Source organism: Mus pahari, chromosome 18, assembly GCF_900095145.1.
Source record: "Mus pahari chromosome 18, PAHARI_EIJ_v1.1, whole genome shotgun sequence".
NCBI classification, from domain to species: Eukaryota; Metazoa; Chordata; class Mammalia; order Rodentia; family Muridae; genus Mus; species Mus pahari.
The window spans coordinates 56501529-56509571 of NC_034607.1; the positions used below are offsets into that span (position 1 = coordinate 56501529).

The following is an 8043-nucleotide window of genomic DNA, read 5'->3' on the forward strand; positions in this document are numbered from 1 at the left end:
CAAACAAACAAATAATAAGTAGATAAATTTGCATTTGTGACTACACAAAGTGGTGCATACATGTAATTACAGTTACTGGAAAGACAAAGACAAAGGTATTCACAGGCTTCATTCCATCTTGGACAAGTTCACAAGACTCTGAATCAAAATAAAATTTTAAATGGCAAATGATACAATCAGTGGTAGAGAATTTACCAAACATGCACAGAGCCCTGTATGTAATACCTACCTCAGTACCACAATGACAAATTAATACATAAATATCTACTGTGTCTAGTGTACATAACATAGGACATAAGTTCACTATTTTAACCCTCCAGTAAATATATGGAAGAGAACCTGTTAAAGCCTACTTAAATGAAAGAAAAATCACAGTAGAATTTAGTGATAAACATTAATTTACTCCAAAACCATATATATATATATATATATATATATATATATATATATATATATATACTGTTTTGGGTTTATGTTTTGTTTTGTTTGATTTTTTTTTTAAATCTATGAGCATGAGTTTCCTCACAGGTAAAGTGAGGATAAAAGTATCCTGCTTTGTAAGACAGAGTAAGGACTATTGCAAGTTAATTGTCAGTTATACGATTACCAGTCATGGTTATAAGTACTGGATTAATTTATTTGGTCCTTGCATCAACCCTACCAGTCTGAGAGTTGTTCTCTCATTTTACCAATGGCAAAAGTGAAGCCGAGACATTAATCAACACAGTCAAAGATACGAAGCTAGAGCCCACAAGTGTGAGCAACAATACAATGTTGGATTGCCCCTGACCTCTTTGAATCTTTGCCTCAATGTAAATGATCTAATGCCTACAGCTCAGTAGTAGACATGTTTCTAAGAATTTCCCTTAAAAATCTAGCGAATGTAACATTCAAATTTGCAATTTCATAATGCTGCTTTTAAGGACTAATATTGTATTGGTTAGAGATGTTGTTATTGATTAGTTTTGGTTTTCTTTTGTTTTGTTTTGTTTTGTTTTTATTAACTCTATACGAGCTAGAGTCCTCTGGGAAGAGGGAACCACAACTGAAAAATTCATGCCATCAGATTAGCCTGTAGGCAAACCTGTGGGGTACTATACTGATGGATGATTGATGTGTAGGCACGCTTATTGGGCTATACCATCCAAAGCAGATGGTCCTGGGGTGTATAAGAAATCAGGCTTAGAAGACCATGGGCAGCAAGCAGGTTACCAAAACTCCTCTATAGCCTCTTTGCAATTCAAGGTTTCTGCCTTGAATTCTTACCTGGACTTCCCTCAATGTTGGACTGTAACCTGGAAGTACAAAATGGAAAAAAAAAAAAAAACCCAAGTTGATTTAACAATGTTTTTTCATCACAGCAATAAAAACTGTAACTAAGACAAATATTTCCTTTCATTTAATTATGTTAAATGTTATGGGTGAGGAGTTTTCATGATACTATCATTATTTTATGTGAAAATATATACAAGGTAATTGTTTTAGATATAAATTTGAGGCAATTTCACATTTGTCCAAACAACCCAGCACTGTTTGAGAAGGTCAGAAGTGGGATTCCTTTCTGCTAAATCACCTTAGGGAGTCTACCAATGGTGACTCAAAACCTGTAATAGATTTTCCTCCAGAAAATAAGAGCTTTGTAGCTAACAGAAATTGATTGATAGATAGATAGATAGTTATTGAGCATGCTAATTTGTAAGCCTCGTTTTAAATGCAACGATTAGGTAAATTATAAAATACAAAGATATGTAAGCATGTCTAGAGCTATGGACAAAGCTATAAACTGAAATAAGGCCACTAAGATTTACATATGAAAAAGGGACCCGTAATTTCTCAGGAACTCTCTAGTTACTTCTGGAACAGCTAAGTAAGCAGGGTGTGTTGAATACTTCTGTACCACTTGAAAACATATTCAATATAGTAAATTAGACTGCTTTCTCATGGGTGCCTAGTTTTTCAGTAATCAAAAGGCAGAATGAGGTTTCTAGATGGCTACAAATCATTGATGATAGTTATTACAGCATCAGCAAAAGTGAAGAAAGCACATGACTAGGTCTTTGACAATAGTGGTTGAGTCCTAAGTGACACACCTGTTAGAGCATCTTCATTATCGGTATTATGCAGGTGTCCATGTGTATTCTACCATGTCTCACAAAGTTAAAAAAATGTATATATTCTGTAAGAAGAGCTGTTTCTCAATCCAGATGTCTGACAACAGAAGAATGGATACAGAAAATGTGGTTCCTTTACACAAGGAAATACTACTCACTCTATTAAGAACAAGGACAACATGAATTTTGAAGACAAATGGATGGAACTAGAAAATATCATCCTGAGTGAAGTAACTCAGACTCAAAAGGACATGCATGGTATGTATTTATTAATAGGTGGACATTAGCCAAAACAAAGTACAGAATACCCAGAATACCATCCGCAGAACTCTAAATGATTAACAAGCCAAAGGACCCAAGTGAGGATGCCTCAATTGCACTTGGAAGAAAGAAGAAAACAATCACAGGGTGGGAGTGGGGGGTGGAGGGGGAGAGAGACATGGGTGAGAAAGAGGACAGGGAGAGGAAGAGGAGAGCATGATTGGGTGAGGGAAACAGGCAACCTCGGGAGGTAGGAGGTGGGGGGGGACCCCCTAAAATGTACCAGAGACCTGGGACTTGAGAGACTTTCAGGACTCAAAGGGAGGGATATTAGATGAAATGACCTACAGTGGGGTAGGGAATTTGTAGAACCCACCTCCAGTAGAAAGATAGGGCATTAAGTGGAGGGATGGGGTTGCCATGCCACAGTCAAAAACTCTGACCCGGAATTGTTCCTGTCTGAAAGACCTGCAGGAACAAAAATGAAAAAGAGCCTGAGATAAAGGAGGTCCAGTGAAAAGCCAGCTCCCCCACCAGGTTCCCTGAATTCAGTCTGATGGTTGGCTCCAAGCATCTGCCTCACATTGGTCAATTGCTGGCCTGACCTCCCCAGGAACTGCCACTCTTGGTTCCTATCCACAAACGCCTCTTGACCACGGCAACAGTGTTAGGTTTGGTGTCTGCACACATGATGTATCTGCAGGTGGGGTCTTTATGAATATCAATGCAAAAATACTCAATAAAATTCTCACAGACAGAATCTAAGAAAACATCAAAACCGTCATCCACCATGATCAAGTAGGCATCATTGCAGGGATGGAGAAATAATTGACTATATGGAAACCCATCAATGTAATCTACTATATAAACAAACTGAAAGAAAAAGAACCACATGATCATATCATTAGATGGGGAAAAAGCCTTCAACAACAACAACAGAATACCCATTCATGTTAAAAGTATTGGAGAGATCAGGAATTCAAGTTGCATACTTAAATATAATAAAAGCAATATACAGCAAACCAATAGCCAACATCAAACTAAATGGAAAAAAATAACTCAAAGCAATCCCATTAAAATCAGGGACTAGACAAGGCTGCCCACTCTGTCCCTACCTATTCAATATAGTACTCAAAGTTCTAGCTAGAGCAATTTGAGAACAAAAGGAGATCAAAGGGATACAAATTGGGAAGGAGGAAGTCAAGTTATCACTATTTGCAGATAATATGATAATATATATAAGTGACCCCAAAAGTGCTACCAGAGAACTCCTACAGCTGACAAGTAACTTCAGTAAAGTGGCTGTATATAAAATTAACTCTAACAAATCAGTAGACTTCCTCTACTTAAAGGATAAATGGACTAAGAAAAAATTAGGGAAACAACACCTTCACAATAGTCACCAATAATATAAAAATACTTTGGTGTGACTCTAACAAAGCAAGTAAACAATCTGTATGGCAAGAACTTCAAGTCTCTGAAGAAAGAAATCAAAGAAGATCTCAGAAGATGGAAATATCCCCATGTTCATGGGTTGGTAGGATTAATATAGTAAAAATGACCATCATTCCAAAAGTAATCTACAGATTCAATGCAATCCCCCATCAAAATTTCTTTTCAATTCGATTCTTCATAAAAGTAGAAAGAGCAATTCTCAAATTCATTTGGAATAACAAGAAACTTAGGATAGCAAAAACTATTCTCAACAATAAAAATAAAAACATCTTGGGGAATCACCATCCCTGACCTCAAACTCTACTATAGAGAAGCTGCATGGTATTGATACAGAAACAGTAAAGTAGATCAGTGGAATAGAATTGAAGACCCAGAAATGAACCCACACACCTATGGTCACTTGATCTTTGAAAAAGAATCTAAAATCATTCAGTGGATAAAAGACAGCATTTTCAGCAATTGATGTTGGCTCAACTGGTGGTCTGCATGTAGAAGAATGCAAATTCATCCATACCTATCTCCTTGCATAAAGCTCAAGTTCAAGTGGATCAAAGACCTACACATAAAACCAGATAATAATGAGCACAGGGGAAACCTTACTGAGCAGAAAACCAATGGTTTATGCTCTAAGAGCAACAATTGACAAATGGGATCTCATAAGTTGAAATGCTTCTGTAAATCAAGGGGCACTATTAATAGGACAAAATGACAACCCCCAGATTGAGAAAAGATATTTACCAACCCTACATCCAGCAGAGAGCTAATATCCAAAATATACAAAGAACTCAAGATGGCAGACTCCAGAGAACCAAATTACCCTATTAAAAAGTGGAGTACAGAGCTAAATAGAGAATTCTCAACCGAGGAATCTTGAATGGTTGAGAAACACTTAAAGAAATGTGCAGCCTCCTTAGTTATCAGGGAAACGCAAACCAAAAGGACCCTGAGATTACACCTCACACCAGTCAGAATGGAAATGCACTTTTCATTCACCAATGTCCTACCTAATTTCTTGCATCTCTGGAATTTGCTTATTTAGCTAATGTTTTTAATGTCCTTTATTTTGACTCTTAAAAGAGCCAGAGGATAGTACTGAGTTCTTAGATGGCAATGAAATTCGGAGAGTCAGTGTGCCCTTGCTTCACTTTAAGTCTTTCTGCTCCCAGAATCTGTGAGATCAATTTCTTGTCATGTGACTTCACTTATTTCTTAGCTCTTTATATGTCGACTGTATAATATTACGTTGGTTTTCTTTTATTCCTTTGTATTTATTTCCCATCACCATTGCTTTTTAAAATACTATACCCTACTTTTAATTATGTTTTTAAACATAAAATAGAACATGAAGTTCACATTCTTTCAATAGTTTTTTTTTTTTTAACTGACTTATTCACGTTCTTGCTTTAAATCATCCCCAAACTAGATTTGCCTCCTTTTTCAATACATGGGCATAGGATAATTCAGTATGCGTCTTGCAGTATCTTTTGCTCAACCTGCTGTTTATGTGATCTGTTACTTGTTTCTGAAAATAAGTGTGGGACTTCTGGCCAGGAAATAAAAATTAGTAATCTCAGTTTTACTTATTCTAAATAATCTTGTTCCCTTCTCAGTATTGCTTGAGTTTTAGCCTCTAGATGACTGATGGTGTTTATTGGCTATTTATGTATACTTTTTTCATTAGTTTATCCCCTCTGGAAAACAGCCTATTCAAGTCCTTTGTCTATTTTATTGTATTCAATTACCTATCTTTTAAAATAAATCATAGGAGGCCTTAATATGTTGAAGATATAATTTCTTTTATGGTTAAATACATTAAAATATTTCCCTGAATCTCTAGCTTGCCAACAGAAAATTTAATGTAATTTAATTTATTAATATTTTCTTTCTAGATATTGTATTTTTTGTTTTGTTAAAGATACTTTGTCTATATTAAGACATACTCTTCTATGTTTCATTGTAGGCATTTAAAAATCTTAAACATCTAGCTCAACCTTTCATGAACAATTAATCTCCCCCACACAAGAATACCCAATGAATAGAAAGAGCATTTTTCTTCATTATTTTCTATTAAAAAATGAAATGCCAGGCTGTAGAAATAGCTCAGCAGGCAAGAACACTCACTGTTCTTCCAGAAGACCCCAGTTCAGATTTCTGCAATCAGGTCAGGTTGGTCTCAGTGGCAGGCAACTCTAGTTCCAGGGGATCCAGTGTCTTCTTCTGACTCCCATGGGTGCCCACACACATGTTGCATACAGACATACACACATGCATGTTAATAAAAAATAACACAAAGCAGATTATATTTTTTGCGCATTTTTGAGTTTGGTTGCTTTGGTTTACTGTTTTATTGTTATTGTTGGTCTTTTTTAAAGAGGAAGAGTGGTTGAGGCAGATAGAACATGAAGTTGGGTAGGTAGAAAGGATTAAATGTTTTAGAGGAGTTGGGGAAATGGAAAGAAAATTATCAAAATATATCATATAAAAAGGTGATACATGGAGGAGGTTTTTGGCCATGGAGTGTAGCAGGTAAACCAGGAATCTCTCTCAGGTCTTGGTTTTCCCGTTTGCACATGTAAAGATGTCTTTGAACTGTTTTATAAGAAAGACTTAGCAAAAAGGCTGCTGGTGGGGTGAGGGTAGAGCACGTCACAGAGAAGTTGATGCTGTCCAAGCTCAAGCATAGTGAGCTCAGGTTGGGCCGTTCCCTGGGCAGGCGCTGTGCCAGCTCTATCTCACCCTTCCTTCCCGTATGCAGAGTGCGGAGCTGCGTTTACAAGCAAGCTGAAGGGCATGTTCAAGGACATGGAGCTTTGCAAAGACATCATGGTTCACTTCAAGCAGCAAATGCAGAACCAAAGTGCACCAGGCCCCAGTGACAGTGAACATACTCACCATGGGCTACTGGCCCATATACACACCCACGGAAGTGCGCCTCCCTCCAGAGGTGGCCAGACTTCAGGAAGTATTCCAGACATTCTACCTGGGCAAGCACAGTTGCCGGAAGCTGCAATGGCAGACAGCTGCTGGGACATGCTGTGTTGAAGGCAGACTTTAAGGAAGGGAGGAAGGAGTTCCAGGGATCCCTCTTCTAGACGCTGGTGCTACTCATGTTCAGTGAGGGGGATGGATTCAGCTTTGAAGAAATAAAAATGGCCACTGGCATAGAGGACAGTGAGTTGTGAAGAGCACTACAGTTTCTCGCCTGTGGTAAAGCACGGGTCCTAATTAAAAGTCTCAAAGCAAAGGAGATGGAAGATGGAGATAAGCTCATCTTCAATGTAGACTTCAAACACGAGTTGTTCAGAATAAAGATCAATCAAATCCAGATGAAGGAGACCGTTGAAGAACAGGTTAGCACCACAGAGAGAGTATTCCAGGATAGACAGTACCAGATCGACGCAGCTATAGTCAGAATAATGAAAATGAGGAAGACACTTGCTCATAATCTCCTAGTTTCTGAATTATACAATCAGCTGAAATTTCCAGTGAAGCCTGGAGATTTGAAGAAAAGGATTGAGTCACTTATAGACAGAGACTACATGGAACGAGACAAAGACAGTCCAAATAGGTACCACTATGTGGCGTGACGCACCAGCTGACTGTCGTCTCTCAGTGAGACACACACACAAAGTACCTGAGAGTGAAGCTGCTGTGCAGTCTCCAGCTCCCTGCAGCTGCCCCGACTGTTTATGATTGGATTCGGAGCAGAGGATGTGGTTCTTGGCTCATCCTTCCCAGGGCGCAAGGACTTTGAGATGACACACATCTTCCCTCCCTGCTTCTTCCCTTACTTCTTTGTTTCTGTTACTCTCTGACTTTGCATTGAGAAGTTCCTTCACAAGCTCTTGTTCCTCTGGCAGAAAGCCACAGGCTTGATTTGTTGTGTGTGTGATTGTGGGACTCAGTGGAAATACCCTAGCTGCTGTGTTCTTCCCCTGATGAGGACTCAGAGAGAGAGCCCTAGGCTGGGGCACTGGGAAGAAACTGTCCAGGCTACCACTCAGCTCTCTGCACCCTGAGCATTGGCCTCTCTTCTGTGTATTTTCAGAAAGTTGGAAACTTTGGCTTCTCTAAATCCGGTTTCTAAGTGAGGTCCCTGATGTGTCAAGAGGGCATCCTGTCTGTCGTGAGATGTCACCCAGAGGGCTGCTTGTCGTTTGTTGAGGGGCTTGGGGGGTTCAGGTTTGTTTCCATGCTGGTTGAGTGTGGAGGTCCT

General features: G+C 38.7%; 1 pseudogene; it reads left to right on the forward strand.

Moving 5' to 3' along the window:
- Nucleotides 1-6472: 6472 nt before the first annotated feature.
- On the forward strand, nucleotides 6473-7414 carry LOC110336088 (annotated as a pseudogene).
- The last annotated feature ends 629 nt before the right edge of the window (nucleotides 7415-8043 follow it).